The sequence below is a fragment of the Tenebrio molitor genome, chromosome Y (assembly GCF_963966145.1).
Source record: "Tenebrio molitor chromosome Y, icTenMoli1.1, whole genome shotgun sequence".
NCBI lineage: Eukaryota > Metazoa > Arthropoda > Insecta > Coleoptera > Tenebrionidae > Tenebrio > Tenebrio molitor.
In genome coordinates this window covers 503,965-512,790 of record NC_091056.1, presented here as the reverse complement: position 1 = coordinate 512,790, position 8,826 = coordinate 503,965, and the positions used below count along the sequence as shown (strand labels likewise).

General features: G+C 33.2%; 1 long non-coding RNA gene across 1 annotated transcript; it reads left to right on the top strand.

Annotated features, from left to right (window-relative positions):
- Positions 1-7,720: 7,720 nt before the first annotated feature.
- On the top strand, positions 7,721-8,193 carry LOC138140602 (uncharacterized). The gene is made up of 2 exons (XR_011162630.1): positions 7,721-7,871; positions 7,926-8,193. It is a non-coding gene; the product is annotated as an uncharacterized lncRNA (long non-coding RNA).
- Positions 8,194-8,826: the final 633 nt, after the last annotated feature.

Genomic DNA, 8,826 nt, shown 5'->3' with positions numbered 1-8,826 from the left:
CCATATTTGAGATGTGTGTGATTTATTATTGTATATATGTATTGGTTGTGCTCGCACAACACTTTCAGCGAACTGGTTACTCACCACCCCATTTTATTATTTTACAGGAGGTAAGCCTGTGATAGATGTGCAGACCACGATCACCTCGATCCACGACACAAGCCGTCATGACACCATTGTTAACGTAATGTTCACCCAATTATTTTATTTACTGTCAATTACCAAATTACGACATCCTGACACTGCATCAAGTCTGATGTGTTATATTGATTGATAATTTGATTAGTATCAACATTATTATTATTTTTGTGTGCTGTCTCTCTCTGCGAGAATTATTTCTCTCGCACTTGCATCATAGCCCCTACACTTAAATGTTTATTCTTAAAAATGGGAGTATAAAGTCACCATAAATCTCAAATATTATGGAAGTATAAATTACTCCTATAATTTTTATTTCCTATTTGTTTTATACTTATACACATTCAAATCTATTCACATTCTCACAAATCATAATTATTGTTATTTACAGATAAATACGAAGAAGATGGTCAAAAAGAGTGATGTATGGAAGTATTTTGAAAAATGTCAAGAAATAAATTTTGCCATTTGTCGATTTTGTTCAAAGAAAATAAAAACTTCGGGTAATACCACAAATTTAAAATGTGATTTAGACGCAATGCATAAGGATGCTCTACACAATACTTTGCCTTTGTCTAAACTCAAGTCTCCATCTGAACCCCAAACAAACATTCCAAGATCCAAAAGAGAGACTACAACTGAAACGGAAACAGAAACAGAAGTGGAAGTTGACACTGTAGTTGCAAGTACTACTCCTGGGACTCGTGTCAGTACCTCCAATTCAAAATCAAATTTGTGTGAACCATCTATCAGCAAAGCCAGTTTAGCCAGTACGATTAGCATTGCATATGAAGACACTTATCAAGAAGACCCGATTTCCGAGTGTGAATCATCACAATCACTTGATGTATTTTCATCTTTGGGCAGTAAACGACAGAAGACAATCACTGAAACTTTTTCCCAGTTAAAATCTTACGCGGCAGGTGGCAGAAAATACACGAAGGTAACAAATGCAACAAATGCATCTTATGCATACCATGTTACCGCAATACAAGTTTCCTTCACAAAAAACTTTTAATAAATTAATAGACAATAAGTACAAAGCAATCACTAATGTTTAAAAAAAAAATTTGAAAATGTCAACAACTTTACGCTAACAAGTGATATCTGGTCTGAAACTATGCTAAATAAAAGTTTCCTTGGCGTTTTTCATACCGCTTCGTCAGGCCGGTGTTTGTAAATGTTTCCGACGGTTAAACTAGGTATTGATAAGACATCGAACATTTCTCCGACGGTCAAACTAGCCCCTAATTAGGCATGGTAAATTTCTCCTCCGGATTTTGAAAGGATCACGTCCGATCGACCGACCACCCGGAAAAAAGCTCATAAATTAAAATCAACACACCGCGACCTAGCTAATTTTATATTATAATATAATTATACAGCATGAGTCAGCTAAAACAGGTCAGTCGTATAAAATAGAAACTAAAGAATAATTTGAAAATATTTAGTGGTAAATTTAATGTGTGGTGCCCTCTCATTGTATGTACGTTTTTTTAGGATCCTGTGATAACCCTGTTGGGAGGTATTAATTAAAACAAGACGACAAAACATTTTTTTTTGTACAAATTTGTACCTTTTTATATTCAGTTGAAGAAGGTTTTACTTTTAATTATTTAATCATGGTCAGATGAATTTTTTACTTTAACAGGTTAACTGTCCACCCTACATTATGCGTACGTTTATTTGTTGGTCCACTGCACTTTCCATAAGAAATTGCACGTCCCATATATGGTATTGGTGATCATTCTTTATATCTTATACCCCCTGTCCGTTCTCAAACTCGAACATAGGCAATTAACATTGAATTGAACGTTTTTGCTGATTCCTGCTCGCCAATTGAACTTCCAGGTAAGGTAATGATATCAATAGAAAGATAAAATTATTGCGCTTGAAATGATACCAGTAATAAGATTAAAGGTGCTATTTTAATTTTAATATGCTAATTTAAAACTTGGCGATTTTTAAATATGACATGCCATGATTTTCAAATTTGACAGCATTTGTCAAAAAATTTGAAATTTGTTGGTTTAAGTCAAGCGAAAAATGAATTGTTACTCCAATGAAGAACGAATTTTTATGGTAAAAACCTTTTACAGTGGCGTTAGTTTGCGGAGAGTTAGAGATTTGTTTGCCGTAAAGTTTCATACCAGACCTATACCTTCTGTTAGTACTATTCACAAATTTGTACAAAAATTTGAAGGATGTGCAAATATTTCTTTAGAATCAGAAGCTAGGAGTGGCAAGTAATAATATTTTGTATTAGTAAGAGAAAATATTCAAAAACAATAATTATATCGCAGGAAATAGACAAATAGTTGACCGCACAGAAGAACGTGTTTTGGCGATGGTAAATTTGGACCCGACATCCAGTTTAAGGCAAATTATGCAAATCGCGGATACAGACTATCCTCAAAAAATATAAATATCATCCGTACAAGGCACAGTGCCATCAAGAGATATTTGCTGTTGACGAAGAAAGTAGGAGTGCCTTCTGTTGTGAAATGCAGGAGCGTGCTAACAATGATCGTCGCTTTCTGTCGGCAATTTGCTTTACAGACGAATGCACTTTTACGTTAAATAACGAACCAAATGTTCAAAACACGCGATATTGGGCTCAGGAAAACCCTAGAGTTAATATTTCTACTCGAACTCAGTATCCTCAAAAAATTAATATCTGGGCTGGGATTTTTAATAACAATATTATTGGTCCATTTGAAATAGAGGGAAATTTAAATTCAGCATCTTATTTAGATTTATTAATTAACTAAGGTAGGACCTGCATTGGAAGAAGTTGCAAGAGAAAATCAGGAAATCTGGTTCCAACAAGATGGCTGTCCCGCGCATTTCGGCCTAGGAGTTTTAGGAAATTTTTTAAATGATTCATTTCCAAATTGTTGGATTGGTAGAGGTGGTGCTATAAATTGGCCACCAACTTCTCCTGATTTAGCACCTTGCGACTTTTTCTTGTGGGGCCACCTTAAAAGCAAAATTTACAAAAGACGCCACCCAGATATTAATTTTTTGAGAGAAGCAATAACTGCCGAGTGCGCGTTAATTACTGCAGTTGGCTAATGTAAGAAATGCTTTTTATAACAGATTGGGGTATTGCTTATTTCAAAACGGGGGGTTATTTGAATATTTATTGTAATTTTACCTTTTTCTTTAGTTTCTTTGCTTTTTTTTTATTAAGAATTTTATAATAAAAACTGCTTTTAAAATGTTAATTACTTTATTATTATTAATTCTTTAATGTGTGATGTATAAAAATAATAGCATAATGCCTATAAACTGAATGCACAATGTTAGTTGCTTATGTTCGACTTTGAGAATGGACACCCGGTATGTATAATGTACATGTAGTCTATCGGTTTCGGGTGTTACTCTCCTTATGGGAATTATAGATTTTCCTACTATCGAGTGCAATTGGAAAAATTATATTATTTATCGATACGAACTTTTTAATTAAAATCAGCATAAAGTACAATCGCTTTGTACTTCTATTCAGATGTTGGCATTTTGCTGATAACGAAGGTACTAATAATCGAAATAGGCTGTATAAAAATCAACCTCTAATTGATGTACTCATGAGACACGTTCGCACATTGTATATACCCGGTGATACAGTTGTAGTGGACGAAACCATGATACCTTTTCGTGGAAGACTTCTGTTCAAGCCATATCATCCGTCCAAAGCGAGCAAATACGAAATAAAACTTTACAAAGTTTGTACTCCGCAAGGGTTTACCTGGGACGACAGCATTCAGGCTGGCTCAGGTGAAAATTTGAATGGACTGGATCTTTCGAGCTCTAAAATTGTCAGGTTGACTGAACAACCATTAGATGAAGGGAGGCTTGTGATTACAGACAACTATTACACAAGTATCGGAGTGGCAGAATTTTTACTTTCCAGAAAAACTAATTTACTGGGAACTATAAGAAAACACAGAAAAGAACTACCTGAAGATGTTGTTTGTGCTAAATGGGCAAAGGGTGAGGTAATTAGCAGGCAGAAAAATAGGCTGTTAGTTCTAAAGTGGAAAGACCAACGCGATGTGCTAATGTTGTCCACATGTTTTGGTGCTAATATGGAAAATGTGGGCAAAGATAGACGCGGAAACGATAAGCCATGCCGAAAATTGTCATGGAATATAATAGAGGTAAGCAAGGAGCGGATATTTCTGATCAATTATCAAGTTATTACTAGAGACCGAAATATATGCAAAATGCATATTTATGCATATTATGCATATTTGTCAAATTTTTGCATATTTTCATGTGAAGTGCAATAACCGATTATTATTGTTGTTAATACATGACACAAATTGACAAAATAGAGAAAGATTAAAATTACATATTTTTTAATTTCAAAACATCATTAACTTTAGTTTCACATCAATGTTTCCTTTTGAAATATATATGTATGTATTCTTGATCGTTTTGTATTTTGCGACTTATTTGAAATTATTTGCATCCGCTAACATATGTTATTATTTTAAGATATTGCACGGCATTTTGCAGAACCTAACAAAATCAGAGGAATTGAATTTTCACTCCATCACTCTGTCTGATAACGGCTGCATTAAACGCAACATTTACAATGCGAGAAGAAGAAAGTATCCTCCCCTACCTCAGTCTATCGAAGATGTTCATACTGTATTAAATAGCCTAAATTTCAAGACCATTGAATACGAAAACTTTGTTTTAGTAAATAATAGATAATACATTGTAAATAATATAATAAAATTTTCAAATCTAGAAATTCTACAACACAATCAAATTGCTTCACTAAAAAATTATTTTCTCAATACAGCTCGTGATAACACTTTTTTTAATGCTTTGGTTTCAGCGGATAAAGGTGACACACCTTTAAATTTAAGTGATAATGTAATTTCAGATATTGTTGAGCCAAATATACCTGACACTATAGCAAATATAAAACAAAAGTCTTTACATGGGAGATATTTTAAAGAGCTAGAACAGCCAGAAATTAATATTCAAGCTTCTCATGCATGGCTTAAAAAATCAAATATTCATCCTGAGACTGGGGGTTTTATATTTGCAATACAAGATCGTGTTATAAATACAAGAAATTATAAAAAACACATATGCGGTTTACATACATTTATCGATCATCGATAAATGTAGGATTTGCGGAACTGAGGGGGAAACCATTGAACACATCATTTCTTCTTGCACCGTTTTGGCTCAAAGCGAATATAAAAAACGTCATGATATATTCGCAAAAATTATACACATGAATTTAGCAGTTAAATTCAATTTATTAAAGGATACACAACCACATTACATTTATAAACCAGAAAGTTGTTTAGAAAATGACAATTACAAATTATATTTTGATCGCACAGTTTTAACTGATATTCACATTCAGCATAACAGACCAGACATTATTATTTTAAATAAACAACAAAAGCAAGCATATCTTTTAGATATAGCTGTTCCAAATTCACACAATATAACACAGACATATAATACAAAAATTAATAAATATTTAGAACTATCCGTTGCTATGAGAAATCTTTGGTGTTTAGAAAAAATTTCGATTTTACCATTTATAATTTCAGCAACAGGAATAGTACCGCAATCTCTTCTTAAAAATTTAAAAATTTTGGACTTAGAGAACACATTGGTGGTTGAAATTCAAAAAGGTATATTATTATACTCATGTCACATCGTGAGGAAATTCCTTAACATTGACACAGAACATAAAACACAAAAAAGTCAAAATGCGGAGGCGAGACGCCGGTAATTATGTTGATAAGCACTGCACTATTACTTGATAGTATTATCCGTAATAGTGTATGTACTCCGGCAAAATTGCCGTGCCGCCGGGTGGAGGTGGGATACGATAATAATATAGTAAATAATAAAATAAAAAAGAATCTCCGATTTTTGTCCGATTGTGAAACTATTTACTTGGATGGAACTTTTTCTTATTGCACAAAATTTTTTGTACAATTATTTTCTATCGATGGGGTCAAGAACGAACAATATGTCCCTTTAGTTTTTTGTCTTCTTAATGACAAAAGAACAGAAACTTACGAAAAATGTTTCAAGTCATTGCCATTCACAACGCCATTAAACGAACTTGGCAAGAAGGGTCTATTCTTGGATGTCGATTTCATTTATCTCAAGCGTGGTGGAGAAAAATGCAAGAATTGGGTCTCTCTCAAGACTATAAATCTAATAACCCGACTGGGAAATAGCTAAAATATAGTTTTGGACATCAATATTTACCTGCGGAAGAAGTCAACGATTGTTTAGTTTTGGAACTTGCTGAATTAGCTCCTCCAGAATACAATGATAGACTAGTAAAATATGTCGACCATTTGATGTTTCGCCTAGTGCCACATATCCACCCGGGATTTGGGCAAGTGCTCCTGCGAATTGTCTTTTGGGTTGCATTTTTACCTGGTTGGGCTCGTCATCTTACGTGAATAACCCTGTATGGTTTTGAAATTGATTAAAAACTTGTGATGTTGAGTAAGTTGGCACAATCATATGGATTGAAAGAGTTGAATGAATAGTATCTAAAAAAGCTTTACGAGTCCAGGAATTTATATATTTTTTTTACATCGACATTTATTTGTTTTGCCTCGTCAATAGCCACAGAGAAAACTGCTGCAGCATAATTTTACACAAAGTTGGAAAACTATGAAATGCTCGCAATTTTTGAATAAATGGATTCATTTATTCCATGATCTTAGGCACCTTTTTAGAAAGATTTGGTTGAATACGTTGTGAGATTTGTTATCACAAATTGTGCTAAACAAACAGAAATATTTAGAGTAATTAATAATAAACAAAACTATGCTATGCATATCCACAAAATTCTTGTACTGTTTTGTATAAGTTGTTCAGCTTTGTTGTGCAACTTTTTAAAAATGTGTGAGGAGAAGAAACCCATAATTCTAGAAACTTGGTGATTCTGCGAAACGCTGTTAATAATTTTTTTGCGTGGGACTTGAGGTCGACCAATAGTATTGTTTTCCTCTTTAAATTCAGACAAAACAAACTGCGGCAAACATATTTTCGGTGCCAGTGATGCCAGATTAGGGAATTTTTCCCTTGTTCTAGGGATTTTTTTGTCAATCAGGGAAAAAGTGAATTTTTCGAATTATCTAGGGAATTTTCACGAACTAAACTTTGTAGAGAAAAAATAATATCATAAATAAATCACGATTGTGATTTTTTTTTTCAATATCCTCAACAGGTTTTACATTTTTTATACCATTTAGGTATCTTACTGCCATCTATTAGCAAATGGATCATCGCTGACTTCATCAGAAATACAGCCATTCAGAGATAAACCAAACCACTGTAAACACTGTAAAAAACCAAACAGTTGTTTTGTGGGGGCCTCTATTGCTTAGTTGCGAAATTTTAAGTTCAGAGTTGGTGGTTCCCCGGGATATTATTTTTCTGTATGTTTTAAAATAGGGCTGGTGATTCACCAGCAAGGGGATTCTTTTTAATTACTTGAACGTAATTCGGTAAGTCCCAGGAAAAAATACGTACACCGAGCCTATAAATAGGAGTGAATATTTCCAGCGTCATTTTAAAGTTGAGTTTTCGATTATCCATTGTCCAAGTCCATCGAAGTAAAAATAGTTAAGTTTAAAAAAATATCTAAAAGCAGTGTAAAATTGATTAAGTATATTGTCATCTGTGCAGCTTAAAATGAATCCAGATTCATCCGATGACGAATTATCGTAAGTTTAAGCTCTTTTTCTTTTATTATTTTGTTGTAATCCAAATTTAAATAGAAATCAATCTTCTACATCGCGAGCAACGACTCCCATCAAGAAAATAAAAAATTCGTAACGAAGCACCAAAACAAAAACTGTATGCGGCTAGAAATTCCTCAATTCAAAGGCTGGCTGAAGTCGTTGAATATTTAATTCCTCTTTTAAAAGATGCTATTAAGGATATTAATAAAATTAATTTAGGACGTACCAAAACTGTCAATATTATCAAAAATGTAATAGCCCAAAAAGAAATTCAAGACTTATCTAATGAATTATAATAAAAATATTTTAGTGTTTTAATTCATGAAAGCACCGATATTTCAACAAACAAATTGCTTTGTGTTGTTAAATATGTAGATAATTTAGGTATAATATATGATAGATTATTATTATTAGAGCTAATGACTGTGGACAGTACAAATTGCAACGCTGAAAATTTATTTATTGCTTTTAAAAAATACTTGGAATCCAAAAACATTCCTCTACAAAACGTTGTAGGATTTGCTTCTGATAATGCTAGGAAAAAATAATTCATTTATGACAGGCTTACGCTCTGAAACTAAGGCATTGATAGTTATACCATGTATATGTCATTCTTCGGCATTAGTGGCAAATAATGCTTGTACCAAATTACCACGAACACCCGAAGAGTTCGTCCGTAGTGCTGCCAGCTATTTCTCAGTTCCAGCAAAAAAAAAACAGCACAGCTTGCAGAAATGCAAGAATTTTTTAACATTGAACAGAAAAAAATGTTCAAATTGTTTGCAACCAGGTGGTTGAGTATGCAGCATGCTGTAAAACGAATTATAGACAACTGGGAAGTTCTTTTAAATTATTTTAGACTTGCCAATTTTGAAGAGAACAGTAAATGACAAATTTTATTTTTCAGGAATTAACTAATAACTCCACAAAAGCTATA